The sequence below is a fragment of the Hippoglossus hippoglossus genome, chromosome 17 (genome assembly GCF_009819705.1).
Source record: "Hippoglossus hippoglossus isolate fHipHip1 chromosome 17, fHipHip1.pri, whole genome shotgun sequence".
Classification (NCBI taxonomy): Eukaryota; Metazoa; Chordata; class Actinopteri; order Pleuronectiformes; family Pleuronectidae; genus Hippoglossus; species Hippoglossus hippoglossus.
In genome coordinates, this window is record NC_047167.1 from 23,400,769 (window position 1) to 23,414,829 (window position 14,061).

Below are 14,061 nucleotides of genomic sequence, written 5' to 3' on the forward strand. Positions count from 1 at the left end.
ATTAGTCGACAGATGAAGACTTTTACATGAATAAAGGTTTTGGCCTGAAAATCCTCATCAGATCTGTGTGAACAGGGAAAAGATGAAATTCACGTCGGGATCCGTCCAAAGAAAATGAAACTGTGTGTGAAGTCGAGAAGAGACGGCAGCATTAGTTGCCCTCGCTGATCCGACCTCACCTAACTTGACCTCTAATTCCCGGCCGCCGACAGAGGTTAAGTGACACTCACGGCCCTGAGGATTCAGTCAGGGTCAAACTGGACGCCCTGATTTCCCCCTGACAAACACACGTTAACGACACTTCCACTCCCCCCCCCTTTCCCCGGGGGGACGTGCAGGTGTTGAGTTTGAGTGGAAGGTCGATCTGTGTGAGTGACGAGGGGCTGCTGGGAACCTCTGCGTGTTTCAGCATGCTCCCCACAACTACACAGATCAACTTCCTCTGCTCCTCAAGTTGATAAAACCAGACGAGGCCTCCACAAGACTCACAAGGTTCAAAGCCTGTAAACACTGCTGCTGTTCCCATGATGCATCTGACTAACACGACTAAATCCCCGAGCTGCGTCAGACTGTTTCTGACCAGCACCTCGGCGTGTTGCATTTATCCCTCTTCACGTTTTGCTCCGGTGATGTTTGCTGCTTCTTGTTTTCTGCAGAGTCGTGTGAAGCGTTGGATCATCTGACTGAATCTGGCTTCTAATCAGAATCAGGAATACTTTATTGATCCAAGGGGGAAATTGTGTTTGTTACAATAGCTCCATGCAAGAGTAGAAATATAAACATATAAAGATTAATCCATCTGTCAAGTCTTTAGACGAGTGACATTAGTGGAATGTGGCTTTAATATGAACCTGAATTCACTCCCTGCGTGTTCCTCTCGTTCATCGTGTTCCTCGTGTTCCTCTCGTTCCTCTCGTTCCTCTCGTTCCTCGTGTTCCTCTCGTTCCTCTCGTTCCTCGTGTTCCTCGTGTACCTCGTGTTCCTCTCGTTCCTCGTGTTCCTCTCGTTCCTCTCGTTCCTCGTGTTCCTCTCGTTCCTCGTGTTCCTCGTGTTCCTCTCGTTCCTCGTGTTCCTCTCGTTCCTCGTGTTCCTCGTGTTCCTCTCGTTCCTCGTGTTCCTCGTGTTCCTCGTGTTCCTCTCGTTCCTCGTGTTCCTCGTGTTCCTCTCGTTCCTCTCGTTCCTCGTGTTCCTCTCGTTCCTCTCGTTCCTCGTGTTCCTCTCGTTCCTCGTGTTCCTCGTGTACCTCGTGTTCCTCGTGTTCCTCTCGTTCCTCGTGTTCCTCGTGTTCCTCTCGTTCCTCGTGTTCCTCGTGTTCCTCTCGTTCCTCTCGTTCCTCGTGTTCCTCGTGGTCCTCTCGTTCCTCGTGTTCCTCTCGTTCCTCGTGTTCCTCTCGTTCCTCGTGTTCCTCGTGTTCCTCGTGTTCCTCGTGTTCCTCTCGTTCCTCGTGTTCCTCGTGGTCCTCTCGTTCCTCGTGGTCCTCTCGTTCCTCGTGTTCCTCTCGTTCCTCTCGTTCCTCGTGTTCCTCTCGTTCCTCGTGTTCCTCTCGTTCCTCTCGTTCCTCGTGTTCCTCGTGTTCCTCTCGTTCCTCGTGTTCCTCTCGTTCCTCGTGTTCCTCGTGTTCCTCGTGTTCCTCTCGTTCCTCGTGTTCCTCGTGTTCCTCGTGTTCCTCTCGTTCCTCGTGTTCCTCGTGTTCCTCTCGTTCCTCGTGTTCCTCGTGTTCCTCTCGTTCCTCTCGTTCCTCGTGTTCCTCTCGTTCCTCTCGTTCCTCGTGTACCTCGTGTTCCTCTCGTTCCTCGTGTTCCTCTCGTTCCTCTCGTTCCTCGTGTTCCTCTCGTTCCTCGTGTTCCTCGTGTTCCTCTCGTTCCTCGTGTTCCTCGTGTTCCTCGTGTTCCTCTCGTTCCTCGTGTTCCTCGTGTTCCTCGTGTTCCTCGTGTTCCTCTCGTTCCTCTCGTTCCTCGTGTTCCTCTCGTTCCTCTCGTTCCTCGTGTTCCTCGTGTTCCTCTCGTTCCTCGTGTTCCTCTCGTTCCTCGTGTTCCTCGTGTTCCTCGTGTTCCTCTCGTTCCTCGTGTTCCTCGTGTTCCTCTCGTTCCTCGTGTTCCTCGTGTTCCTCTCGTTCCTCTCGTTCCTCGTGTTCCTCGTGGTCCTCTCGTTCCTCGTGTTCCTCTCGTTCCTCGTGTTCCTCTCGTTCCTCGTGTTCCTCGTGTTCCTCGTGTTCCTCGTGTTCCTCTCGTTCCTCGTGTTCCTCGTGGTCCTCTCGTTCCTCGTGGTCCTCTCGTTCCTCGTGTTCCTCTCGTTCCTCTCGTTCCTCTCGTTCCTCGTGTTCCTCTCGTTCCTCGTGTTCCTCTCGTTCCTCGTGTTCCTCGTGTTCCTCGTGTTCCTCTCGTTCCTCGTGTTCCTCGTGTTCCTCGTGTTCCTCTCGTTCCTCGTGTTCCTTGTGTTCCTCATGTTCCTCATGAGGGAACAACTGTGTTTAACTCAGCACACGGAGGCAGAAGTCTCTTTAAGGCCTGATGTCTCCGTCAGGAACCAGGGTTGGTTTGTGTTTTTGGCACTTGTAGTTGTTGTTGTTGTAGTTGTTGTTGTTGTTGTTGTAGTTGTTGTAGTTGTTGTTGTTGTTGTTGTTGTTGTTGTTATGAAACACAGAGAAGGTTCAGCAGGATCTGCAGGATCTGGAGGATCTGCAGGATCTGGAGGATCTGCAGGATCTGCAGGATCTGGAGGATCTGGAGGATCTGCAGGATCTGGAGGATCTGCAGGATCTGGAGGATCCTGTGTGTCAGATTTAGTTCAGAGGCAGTGGGATCATCTCAGAACACTCAGGGTTTACCAGCAGCTGGGAGCAGAGGTCAGGTACAGCCGGGTCGCTCAGGTCTCCACCTAATCCCCTCATACCCCCTGCAGGAGGGGAGGGGGCTGCAATCAGCTGGTTTCCCCCCCAGGACCCTCCACCCCCCACAGATATAATGATTCATTAAATGAATAATCCCAGTTATGAATATCTGAATGTTAGTTTATCAATTTCTTTTGAATACAACCAGTGCAATCATCTAGATAACATGTTGCCTTCATTTATACTCATATTTTCAATGACTTGATTATATGAACTTCAATATTCAGATATTTACCAGATTAGGACAATAAACCAATTAAGAAACTGAAATGTAATAAAATACTCAGAACGATGAATCATCAGATTAAGACTTGTGGAGTATTCTGACCTCAGTCTCATTATATTGACTCATATACGTCATTCACCATCATAGGTTCACTTCCCTCATTTCAGAGGCAACGAGGTTTCTTTTTATTCAACTTATTAAATGTACAGATCAAATCTCTCGCTCCTGGTTGGATAAAGTTTGTCACAGAGTTGCTGCGGGAACCTCCGTCTCTTCTTCTACTGAGCTGTTCATTGGTTCAGTTAAATTATTTGGTGACGTCTTCAATAAATCTCAGGTCTGTGCAAACGCTGCCACCTGGTGTTGAAGTTTAAGTAGTGCATCGTTTAAAACCAGGAAGGCCCCCAACGGTCACATGGGAAAAACAACAGAACATCCACAGAAACCAAATTCACGTCTGTGTGAGTTCTGGATCTTTTCCTGTCACAGCTTGAATCAGTAGTTTGAGCCTTCAAGTGGTTTTGTGCTCGCTCCTCCTGTGATTGGCTGGTTTGAAGAGATTGCTGCCTCGGGATTGGACGGATCCCGGTGGCAGGAGACATGATCCCATCAGAGGAATCAGCCTTTAGCTCAATGTCCTGTGAGCAGAGACGGTTCCAGTCGTTCAAATGGAGCTTGTGTGGTTCGTCAGCAGCAGTGAAGAAGCAGTGAGACGTCCTTCAGCTTCATGGCGTCTCTCTGTCCCTCTGTCCCTCTGTCCCTCTGTCCCTCTCGTTTACAGAAACAACCAACTGATAACATGAAGAATCTGTCCCAGTGAAATGTCTTCTGGTTCCAGATTCATAAATGTGAGGATTTTCTTTATTATGATAGAATATTGTTTTATCTTTGGATAATTGAGATGCAGAAGATGAAGAATGATGCAAACATACATATATATATATACATATACGTATATGAATGAAGTGCCACATTGCGAAGATCAAATTATATTTTATCTTGTTTATATTCTTTTCTGTTTTTGTGCTCTAATGCTGATTGATCTTCAAATAGCTTTGACCTGTTTCCTTTTGTTTACCTTCATAAAGCCCCTTGTAAACTTGTAAAGCCCCTTGTAACTGTGATTTTATGTATAAATTAAGTTTCATATTATCACCATATCAAACAGAAAGTGAACTTTTCTAAAAGACAAATCGATCTGTGCGGTTTTATCCTAACATGCAGGAGTTATTGAGTTTCTTCTTCTGATCACATGTTTGAAACCTTCATGTGCATCAACAAGTCCTCTGGGACAGTGAGGCAGTGCTCGGACTGGCCTGCAGGGGGCGCGCAGAGGCAGAGAATGGAGGCGCAGGGAAACGTGCGTGAGAACATGTTTGATCGTAAGAGAAACGCGCGACACGCACGTTCCTCTGTGGAGACTCTTCTTTGTCATCTTAGAATAAAAAAGAGAAATACGGAAGTTAAATCCTCACACAAACAGAAACCTCGTTCGAGCCTCACAGAAGAAACTGAAACACTTTCGTTGTTTATTCTCCTCGCAACATTTGGACCGTGCATCTCCTCCTCCCTGCGTGCGTGCACACACTGCATGCGGGTGCACGTGCGCGCGGGTGCGTGTGCGCGCAGGCGGAGGATCGCTGAGCCGAGCCGTCGTGCAGCAGGAACGAGCCGCCAGGCGCGCAGGAGAAGCCGCAAAATAAAACCCCAGCATCCGCTACCTGGAGGAAGCAGAGGGAGCGCGTGCAGCTCAGAGTCCGAGGTAAGAGCCGCCACTTCGGCCAACTCTCCTCCTTTCTCCTCCTTTCTCCTCCTTTCTCCCCCAAAACCCGCTGCCGCTGCAAGTTATTTATATATTTTTCGTCCCTTTTGTCTTGTTCCCATGCGTCCGCGAGCGCAGCCAGGGCGCACCGTGCGCGGACCAGCGGCGCGCGGACCCTCCTCACACTGGATGGGACAATAACTGAGAATTGATCAATTCCACAATTCTTCTTGTTTCCTCCATGTTTTTAATCCAGGAGGAGAAGAATGTGAACGAGCTTTGAAAAGGGGTGTGTACAGTGTGTGTGTGTGTGCGTGTGCGTGTGTTGGGGGGGAAGGGGGGTGGGGTGGCACGCGCCTCACTCCTCATTCTCCTCATTTTCACTTTTATGGATCAAACTGGACAGTCTCCTCGCGCGCTCTTATTATTGATTATTGGTGAGTGATTGGTTCTGCTCAGGTGTGACGCGCAGATGGAGCTGGGTTTTAATTCCCACTCAGTTCGACCAGTTTGAGGAATAAGCAGCTCAGCTCCACCTCTTTGTCTGTGTGGAGGTGTGACACCGCTCGGCTGCATGCAACTGGCGACACGCACGGGCACGCTCGCGCACCCGCAGCGTCTGTAACCAGGTTATTTCACGATGATGAACGGACGATTCCATATCCATGCACTTTTATTATAGCAGGATGGGGGGGGGAGCGCGTGTGGGATGAGGAAGGAGTGATGGAGGAATGGGGATGTATCTGCACCTCCCTCCATCCCTCCATCACTCCATCACTCGCACACACACACACACACACACACACACACACACACACACACACACACACACACACACACACGCACACACACACACACACATTGAGTTCCTCTTCTCTCTCCGCCTCGATGTGATTTCTGCAGCGAGTCAAACTTTATTCGCCATCATCCGTCGGTTGATTGCATGGTCCTTTGTTTGCCGCGGCACGCATGCGCACTGGGTGTAGGGTGTGGATGGGAGAGATGCCACCTTGCCTGTCAATGGGATGGAGATGGAGGAGGAGGAGGGGGAGGAGGAGGAGGAGGAGGAAGAGGAGGAGGAAGAGGAAGAGGAGGAGGAGGAGGGGGAGGAGGAGGAGGAGGAGGAAGAGGAGGAGGAGGAGGAGGAGGAGGAAGAGGAGGAAGAGGAGGAGGAGGAGGAGGAGGAGGAGGAGGAGGGGGAGGAGGAGGAGGAGGAAGAGGAGGAGGAGGAGGGGGAGGAGGAAGAGGAGGAGGAGGAAGAGGAGGAGGAAGAGGATGATGGGGTTTTAATTCTCGGTTTATTTGTTTATTCAAGGAGTAAAGAAAGGATTGCAGAGATAAAATGAGTGTGTGTGTATGTGTGTGTGTGTGTGTGTGTGTGTGTGTGTGTGTGTGTGTGTGTGTGTGTGTGTGTGTGTGTGTGAGTGTGTGTGTGTGTGTGTGAATGACGCTCTGTCAGTATCAGTGGATCATAGTGACGCTGTTCATCAGGTTTTTGATCGATCCATTGTTGACTGTTGGTGAATCTATTAGTCGATGGAAAGGAAATGAGTCAGTCAGAAGATTTATTTATTTATTGTTGAAGTCCTTATTTAACATGAACACTCAGTTGTGTGGATTCATTTCAGATGTGTTCAAATATTAGGATTTAATGTAAAATTACAGTGAACACATTTTTTTAAATGAGGAAAAATCTTCATATCAACTGCTTAGATTCACCTGTAATGGAGTTTTCTTCCCAATGATGCATTTGTGGTATCAAACCAATGTTGGCTATCTCCTATAATGATATATAAATCATGTACTTATATCACAGTACACGATTACCACTCAGTACTTTAACTGCCAGTTGTACTGCAGTATTTATGTGGTATTTTAACCCTCTCATAATCTGTTCTACAATTGGGTTTCATGTTCGTAGTTTATCTGCTGCGCTCGGTGAGCAGTGTCTGTGAGGGGTTCACTGATGTACGGTGGCCCGGAGAGCTCAACACAACACAAACACACAAACACACAAACACACAAACACACGGTGGAGGTGTTTCCAGGGGACACAAACAGTGACGAACCGGACCGTGCTACTTTAGCTCAGCTCGTTTCCCCCTGGAAACACTTGTCGTCTGTGTTTGGTTGCGTTGTGTGTGTTTGCAGCACACGTGTTGTCGAGGATGTTTTCTTAATGTGCGGTGCGTTGAGCTCTCTGGTAAAGTTTGTGCTGCGTGTCCTACTCCAGTTGGGGCTCATGGTGCATCCTGATTGGCTCGTGCACTGCCATGTGACCCTGCCTGGGGATGTGTGTCATGCTTCAGTTCCGTCTTCACACAAACGTCTTCTACAAAAAAACCAAAATCTACAAAAAAAAACAAAATCACAAATAACTCGGCTCTAGAACTGGGATGAATTGTGAGATTGTGTGTCCTTCTGGTGACGCTGGGACTGTAGTAATGTGTCCCGTCTGTCCGGCTGCTGATTGGCTCGCATAAATCCAGCCCTGAGCGCGTCCATTCATCCTCAAGACGAAGAGCGGCCCGATGAGGAGTGACTCATCCAATAGCACCACTGTCGGCTTCTCCAGGTGTGTGTGTGTGTGTGTGTGTGTGTGTGTGTGTGTGTGTGTGTGTGTGTGTGTGTGTGTGTGTGTTTCTCTTGCAAACACAACTCTTTCCTGTGTCTTTATTGAATCAGACACACACACACACACACACATATATGTGGACAAAGAGTTATTGGGGCCATAACAAAGATGTCCACATACTTTAGTCCGACAGAAGAAGAGGTAGTTTATTAGTATGAGACAAACACAAGTAGAGAGAGGGCGAGCGAGGTATCATTACCTCTGTGTGTGTGTGTGTGTGTGTGTGTGTGTGTGTGTGTGTGCGTGCGTGTGTGTGTGTGTGTGTGTGTGTGTGTGTGTGTGTGTGTGGAGGGTGGGGAGTGGGTGCAGCTGCAGGTTGACTCACCACTGCTGCTACGACAGTGTCTCTAGTTTTCATAGGAAAGAGACTAAAGTGTGGAACTCCGTGCAGCGGGGACTCGGCGTTAGCGACTTCCATCAACCGCAGTGATGCCGGTTCAAGTCCGACTCGGCTCCCGCACCTCCCTCTCTTCTCTCTACGCTCCCTCCATCCTCCACCTGAGCTATAGGCTCTGAATCTACACCTTCATCTAAGGTGCAGGTTTTCCCCATCACTGTGACTTCCAGCATGTGGGGCCCGGGGGTTTGGCACCTGATGCTTCAAGAGTCCCTTCTCCACCGAGGCAGTTCAAGGGCTGATCCAGAGTCAGCGCCTGATCCTGACCCAGTTTTACTGCGGCCACGCTTCACGTCGAGCTGAATCACAGAGCTTTTATTTTGAAAAGTTGTCGACTTGGGTCTGAAGATTGTGTCGGTTGTTGAAAACACTGAAATATCAGCTTCAGTGTTAAAGAAAAGTCTCAAAGTTTAATTTGATGAAAAATATAAAATCTTCAGTGCAGATAAACCAGGTCTAATGAACATAGACTGTTTATGAAAAGCTCTGCACATAAACTATAAGTGACAGAATATTGAATATAAGTATATATATATACTTATAATATAAGATTCTGAAGTGTCAACACAGGACAAGAGAACACAACACAACAGACACACACACACACACGTTCACAACACAAACTGAAGGAGTGAACATTCTGAATTATGAATACATTATGAATCATGTTGTCCAGGATCCAACACGTTTCCACGATGTGTACATGTGATTTTACTGTGTTTTACAGCAGAATGTGATTTAAAGCATCAAACCTGAGCCCAACAGAGACGATGAGCGTCCCAGTGGGAAGTCTGAGACCAAACAGAAGTGAAACGTCCTCCGGGTCAACTCACTGTTGGGTTGTTTACACGTGTTTGTATTTTCCTGCTCATTCAGTGTCGCGCTCGTTGCTTCTCATTGGTTCCTTCTGAGCTGCAGCCGGAGCACAGCTGCTGCTGCAGACGGCTCTGGTCTGTATCGAAGCTGTTTGGGTGAGAAATGGGGAAGTGGATTTCATGGAGAGTTGCCCCCGTCAGCAGCCAGTTGTTCCAGAGCAGCTGGCAGCGGAGAGAGGACGTGAAGTGTTTCATTCCCTTACAAACATTTCCACAGTTTCACACTTTAAAGTTGAAGACTTTCAGAGCAACGTGCCGGCGGATGGTAGCCGCTCGTCGCTGCAGCGCGCCGGGTCGATGAAAACCAGGAAGTTGGATGTTTAGATTTCCTGTCAACGGAAGCGTGACACGGTGAATTAAATAACTCTTCTGAAAGTTTATTTTGGTTTGTGACAGAACACTGAGGGTTTACAGCAACATGGTCCTCAGCTTGTTCCTGACGTTTAGTTTGAGTTATACTGAGTTACTGAGGTCCGACATTTTATTTAAATGTTTAATATAACGACTCCATCATTTTCTGCATCTGACTATGAACGACTGCCATTAACACAAAGAGTCACGACAGCTTTGTCTGTGCTGCAAGGAAATTCAATCCACGTCCATCGTATCAGGCTGATGATCCATATTCATATGAGGATTCATATTCAGCAGAATCCTGCATTAACTGAGTTTCTGTAACAACGGCGCCGTGTGCGTTCTAAACCTTTCTATGTTGGGTTTGCATGTTCTCCTGTGTTTTGTGGGTTTTCCCTCGGCGCTCCGGCTTCCTCCCGCTCCAGTGCATCAGGTTAATTGCAGACTCTAATTTGCCTGCAGGTGTGAATGTAACCGTGGACGTTTGTCTCTGTGTGTCTCCGTGTCGCCTCTTCCAGGAAACCAGCTCGCTGCTGAAAACATGTGATCGTCTAGTGATTAAAAAGAGTAAATTAAAACAGTGAATATTAGACTGGAGAGCACAAGCAGATCTAATGGATGATCCTGTTGCTCTGTGTTTGTCCAAAGTGAGAACAGCACGTCTTCAGCTGGTAACTCTGCGGCTGCATCTGTCAACATGTTTTCCTGTTTGTCTGCCCCCTATTGGCCAAAAATAGATGAATGCAGTTGTAAGGTCACTTTGTGTTTAAGCATCAACAGAAGCCGGAGATAGGTTTGACGCTCTGGGGCCGACGTGGAGCAGAGAACTTACCTTTTTAACAGTTTAAAGAAAATAACATGTTCTATCCGCTAAATGGATGTCGAAGCAGGAGCTGACGACCTCGACGGAAACGCTAACACGAGTTCACAGATGCTAAACCCGAGTGTCCGACCCGGGGTTTGACGTGTCTCACAGTCAGTGTTGCTACAGTGATGAAATATTAGTGGATGTGGCGTCCGGCTCTTCCTCGCGTCCCTGCCGGAGGTTTGACGACGGTTCGACGTGTCCTCGTCCTCGGCAGCTCTTTCACCATGAGCGCCGTCTGTCACATCGCGCCTCGTCCTCCAGAAAATTACAGCTCCGACCCAAAGCGACAACATTATCTGATATGTGGCCGGCGGGGATGAACTCTGCTGAATCCCAAATCCACTCGCTCAGCGGGTCCTCGCGGATGTGAAGTCCTGAAGATAAAGAGCCGATCAGACACGATGTCTCTCACCTGTCTTCTTATCTGTGGAGGAGACGCAGGCGAAGCATTCGGATGTGAGTGTGAGATAGTAATAATCAAACCATGTATTTCAGACTTGGGCAGAAAACCTGCACTGGTGACTAAAGAGGAACAGATTATGAAATATTATGACGAGCTTTTCACAGAAGGTACTTTTTTTGTTGTTGCTGTAAACTAAATGATACGATTCTTTGATGAAACACATAAATGCAGGAAAAGAGAAAGTACGCAGCTTTCCCGTTGAAAGATTTCACAAGTCTCGACTTCTGCGGAGTCGTTTGTGATTTTGTCTGATCATTAACTGCTGGGATGTCCTGAATGCAATGTGTGGTGTGAATTATAGATCACCTCAATAACATATCGAACGATCACCTCCTCGGGCCCTGGACAACACAAACGGCCGGTGTGAAGCTGATAAGATGAACCACCAGTATATCTATCACCTGCAGTAGATAGATGATTGTATGAGATGCATTAAAAAGTAAAAAAGCAGCTGCACGATTGGAGAACTTAGAGAATAATAAGCAGCTGACAGGTTTTTCCCTTCAGAATTCACGGGATCCTTTCTAGTGGCAGCTCAATAAAGAAGAACGAGAATATAGACACATAGAAAACACATCTCCTCAGCAGTGAGCACGTGTTGGAGCTGCACAGCCTTCATCACCCCCCCCCTCGCTTCACTCCCGTCTGTAGAAGTTGGCGCTCGTCACTACGTGAATCTTAAACAGCCCAGAGACGCGGTGTGAAAATAATGAGATGGTACAGCGGAGTTTAGACTCGTAGGTGCTCGGCCTCCTCGCGTCTGTGCTGCAGTCCCAGTTCTGTCAGCTCCCATCAACCGACAGGAAACTGACGACAGGGAGAGAGTTACAAGAATATCTCTCGCTGGATTTTTATTTCTCCCTCAAGTGCGAGACGTTGATCAAGGGCCTGTCTGGAGCACTGGGTCTGTGTGTGAGGGAGGAAGTCCACAGCGAGGAGCTGGACGTGTGTTGTTCATGTAACAGTAAGGATCCGATTTCACTGTATCACTGTAAACGTGGAGAAACCTTCACCTTCATTCAGTATCTGACTCTACCCGAGGTCAGGAATCATTGTAATATTTGTTTTATTTTTATTTAGAATATAAGTAAAACTAGCTTAAAATTTTGAATATTTTAATTTAAGTGTGTGATACGTGTGTGTGTATGTATATATATATACACATATATTTATGTGAATATATATGTATTTATGTGTATACATATGTGCATGTATACACACATACATTTACATACATATGTATATATGTGTATGCATGTATATCGATATAAGAATCAATGTGGTTACAATGTTTTATTGTGTATCATATATTTTAACATTTATTTTATTGAAAAATATCATGGATAATAATGAATGGATGGAGAAAAACTAATTAGTATTTTATCTTTTTATCTGCGTTGTTAAATAACTGTAAATCTCACAGTTACCTCACAGCTGATATAACGGAGAGACAAATTGCTCCCCTCAGTCCGTCCAGACTTGCCCCCACGTCCTCAGTGAGTCCGTCTGCGTGGTGCAGACTAATGTGTTTGTCTTGGCTCTCCCCCCCGGCTCTTTTTAAGGGTTAGCTGGAGTTCAGAGACGACTTTGTCCCGTCTCCTCGTCTGGCCTGCCACCCAGCATCGCCGGCTGCACGGCTGCCTCGCTCCTCACACTCTCACTGTCTCACTGTTGTGGCTGGGGACAGCGGACGCCCGCCACGTCCATTTTAGATCCAGCGGCGTCTGGCCGTGGGCTGCAGACTCGCTGGTGGCAGGGGTCAGACAGGCCGGTGGACGAAAACACGTCTGAGTGTCTGGAGTCTGCAGCTCTGGTTTCTGGTTTGTTGGGGGAACGGATCCAGTTGTGTTGTTAGATCTTCTGTTTTAAAAGCTCAGTCCAGTTTCTGGTGCCGACCACAGTTTCCTCTCTGCGGTTTGAGCTCTGATGGAAAGTGGGCAGGAGTCACGTGACTCATGTTCGGCTTGTTTCGAAATTGTGACATTAATCGACAGAAGAAAGACTTTAATCGATGACAAACTTTGCTCCACATGTTGGAACGTGGCCGCAGAGACGCTGCTGAGGTCCGACCAAGTGTGAACCCCCCCGTGACGTCACCCGCTGCTTTGTGAGCTGCCGTTCGAGGACTTGATCTTGCAGAGCGCAAAGTGTGTGTGTGTGTGTGTGTGTGTGTGTGTGTGTGTGTGTGTGTGTGTGTGTGTGTGTGTGTGTGTGTGTGTGTGTGTGTGTGCTGGACGTCTGGTGTGTGTGGGCAGCAGCAGAACCTCAACTCGCTGCCTCCTTTAAACGTCCGTCTCTTTCTCCCCCTTCATGCGTCAGATTGATGTGAAGATATTAAAGGTGATCCCTGGGAAGGTGCTTGATGTTTTCCTGTGCGCTCGGATCAAGCTGTTAAAGCCGATCATAAACATGGCAGGAAAGTCCCCAGAAAGCAGTGGAGAGTTACGACCTCCGTCTGTGGGCTTGGACACAGGAGGAGGGGGGGGGGCTTTTATAACAGACGTCCTCAGGTCTGACTGAGTCACATTGGGAGTCCTGCAAAACTTTGGCTGTGCGACATATCAAAGGTGGTTCAAGTTGTAGAATTAGTAGTAGGACGTTCACAGAGGAAGCTGTCGCCGTGTTTAAAACAGGAAGCTTTTCTTTAGTTGTGAGAATGACGCAGCCACATTTCAGTTCCACCTCTGAAACTGCTGTTTCAGTCTCGTGGTGGTTTCAACTGCTGAAAACGATTCTTCACATTAAAGTGGATGAAGAGCTCGAGGAGGCAAACGAGTAACGCTGCGTCCGCGGCGTCCGAAGGTGTCTCAATTAACGCCTGACTAATCTGTAACAGTCATATCAGTATCTGCGTTAATGTTGATATGAAAACTTTTATTTCACAGATTAAAGAATTAAGAAAAGATAAACTGTGATATATTAAACCTCATGTACATTTCTTTAAGTACAAACTATATTGGCTATTTTGGTATCGGAAATCTTCTACTGCCCAATATAGTACTTGCTCTCTAATGCTGAAATAATTCTCCCCCATCTTGATAAAAACATCTGTATGAACTTGCGGTAATAAATATGTTTACTCAACCTTTGTAGGTATTTAGTCAGAACAAGAATATGATACGGACAATATTTCAGTTTGATTATGTTTCTAGTTTCAAATCTGAATCCGTGGTTTTTCCTTTGTGCTGAAACCCGACTCTTCGATCTGAGCTCCAGCGTTCAGCAGTCGTCCTCCTGCTCTGACACAGCGTCTTTAAAAAGAGGAAAAGGAGAAACGATGTTGTTTTCCATCCTGAATTAGAAAAGTTCAGTCATGTAAGAAACCAACAACAAAACCCGATGAGTCAGTCTCGTGAAATATGGGCACATTTTGCGGTTAATGAGGTGAAACGTGCAAAACCACCAAATCCAATTCCCCATCAGAGTTTGTCGTTCCGTTCCCAGAAGTTTCTCAGAAGTGTCACTTGGCTCGGAGAAACCCGCTCCGCCCAGCGGCCCTGAGGAGATATCGAGTGATGTTGGACCAGGTCTGGCTCCGGGTGGGATGGAGGAGCTGCTCCTGGTGTGTGGTGGGCTCAGAGCTGCTCCTGG

General features: G+C 47.5%; 1 protein-coding gene across 2 annotated transcripts in view; it reads left to right on the plus strand.

Annotated features, from left to right (window-relative positions):
* Positions 1–4,465: 4,465 nt before the first annotated feature.
* basp1 (brain abundant, membrane attached signal protein 1) overlaps positions 4,466–14,061 on the plus strand; it is a 28,321-nt gene continuing 18,725 nt past the window's right edge. Inside the window, exon 1 of one of the 2 annotated variants that reach the window (XM_034614271.1) lies at positions 4,466–4,878. The gene's annotated coding sequence lies outside the window, so the exon portion shown is untranslated. The remainder of the gene's footprint in view (positions 4,879–14,061) is intronic. The other variant, XR_004616806.1, reaches the window with a different exon arrangement.